The sequence below is a fragment of the Montipora capricornis genome, chromosome 9, assembly GCF_036669925.1.
Source record: "Montipora capricornis isolate CH-2021 chromosome 9, ASM3666992v2, whole genome shotgun sequence".
In the NCBI taxonomy this organism is placed as follows: domain Eukaryota; kingdom Metazoa; phylum Cnidaria; class Anthozoa; order Scleractinia; family Acroporidae; genus Montipora; species Montipora capricornis.
In genome coordinates this window covers 1,033,507-1,036,006 of record NC_090891.1, presented here as the reverse complement: position 1 = coordinate 1,036,006, position 2,500 = coordinate 1,033,507, and positions in this window count along the sequence as shown.

Sequence of the window (2,500 nt, the reverse complement as noted above, 5' to 3'; positions counted from 1 at the left end):
TGAGAAAGTTTAAATTCTCTTTGGCCAGATAAGACTTAGAAAAGTGGTTTGATAGGTCAAAATTGCGATTTCCGGCAAAATATCTAACAGCTATTGTCTTGTTTGTCACGCGCTCTTGTGGCCGGCTACGGTTGCTTATTTTGGAACTGAATTCATCATTACTTTGGCGATTGTCCACACTAAATTAATACCTTTCGATGTATAAGCTTTTTGTGTGAAATGGATGTCCAGATGTGAGCTGCTTTGTTTGACGGTGAAATTGCAGCCGAGTAAGCGAAATCACTACGCTTAGCTTGACTATTTAATTAGTAATTTTTGATGTTGTTGTAAACTGAAGAGAGAGGGTGTAAAGATTATCAGTCAAACTGAAAATAATGTGAAAGAGATTATTGTAAAATGTAATTTCAGTTTTAGTTGGTGATCTAAATTGTTGGTCATTGTTTTCAAGACTTGCTTGTTTACTGCTCTCCGCTCAGAGGTGTTTGATTACTGTTAACTGTATACCCTAATCACGATTAATTTTGTACTTTATGTAGAAACATAATTATTTTGATATACACTATATTGCTGTCTGGGGTTGGAAACAGGAGCTCCGCTTTTGGGCTTGGCATCAAGTAAGTGAAAAATAAGCATTTGACTAACTTGCGAGGAGGAGGGTGGACAGTTGACATACTGAGCAAAAGAATCGAAAATCCTTTTCGACCGTCGAAAGATTGAGTTGGAACGAACAAAATAAGTGATAAAATTATCGGGAACATCGTATCAAATTGGGTGACGTTTGTAGTACTTTACATTAATCTCAAATCCGAAAGAAACTTCTCAAACCAACAGCAGTAGTGTTTCTTCGAATTGCAAACTCGTAAAAGGAAAGGAAGCTATGACGAACATGATGTTGTTTGACGAACAAATAACCGTCGCTCGAATTTTGTAATATAATAATTTCCTTTTTTTCTTTTATGCTTTGAGTTGGTTTATGGTATATAGCTACTTTTGTTGATTGTTTCAGAGATAAAAATCCTTTGTATTTTTGTACCCAATTGGCGAACAGCAACTCTGAAGTCATGCACTTTCAGGTCTTCATAACCGCAGCCATTTCCATGAAATACTTTTGTTTTACTTACATCTGGAAACCTAGACACACAAAAAAGCAAGACTAGTGAAATTAAGGCTGAGAGAACTCGTTTCTTCGATGGTATTTAGCGAAAAAATCTTATTGAGGAAGACTTTCCCTTGGAAATATCGGAAGAGTTATATGAAAGTAGGTTTCATGAAACAAATAAAAACTGAAAATAAGCCGTATTGAACACGAACTGCGTTTTAATGGGTCTATGCCATCAGCACGCAAAAGGGAAAGGAGGAGGAATTGTGTGTGGCGGTGCGCTACAACAATCAAACTTGGCCCACCATTAAGTCGCTCTGTAAGCCATAGGATCTCTAGTGAGAGGGGGAGAAGAGTAGAAGTAGAGGATGTCAAAAGAAGCAAAAGCATGGGATCTCATAAAAAGATGTATCATCACTTTAGAATGGCGGCCAGATTAATTTTTCTTGGACGTGGAAGTCTCTTTCTGTACTTTTTTTCTATAAATAAAGAAGTACTTTTGGCAGTTAGCGCGTATTTGCAAATCAAAAGAAGAAATCCTATATTAAAATCTACAGAGTTATCATATGCTAAAACATATCCAATCATACACATATATTAGAAGATTCCTCAGAATATGACAAAAACATTTACGAAAGAACTCGCTTCCACATAGCTTACCAGAACTCCCTAGGATAGCAAAAAAAGCCAGGAGGATGTTTCCAGCAATCATTGACCCAAAGGCTTTTTGCCTCAGTGACTTCATTGTTAATCTTCACGTTCCTTTCGCAGCTGTGGCTATGATTAGAACGAAAGGAAATTTTCAGTATCAAAAAGCGTACTTCAGCGCAGTTGATTAATTCTTTGGCTGAACTGAAGCTGTTGCGGTATTGATGAAAAAAGAACTGATTGAAATACACGTTATTTCAAAATGGACCCCTTTTGTTTTCTATCAGTTTTGCCTTCTTGTTTCGTTCTTAAATCAAGCTTAAATATCTTACCGGAAGGGCAGTTTCCACGGTCTGAAGATATTCTTTACTTTTTTGGAAACAAATAGTGGGTTTGAACGAGTCTCTTAACATCACTAAAATTGTGGAAAATCCTGATAATTGACAGCTTTTTGAAATCGTGTAAACGCAGCCAAAGGCTGCCTTGAACCACCTCGTTGATGAATTAGAGTAGAATTAGCAAGGATTCCTATCTCATGCGCCATGCGTTGTCTCTGTGGTGCCGTTCCCTGACCGGACTGAATCTCGCCGTTATACGCAAAGGGAAGTACAATATTCACTGAGAAGAGAAACATACATGTTAACGCTATTTTGCAATGTTATCTGCACCAGGAGATATTTAACACAAAGCAAAGTTCTCTTGCTGAACTTCTTCAGTAATATATTGCTTGAGGCGAGAATTTCAATAACAAAT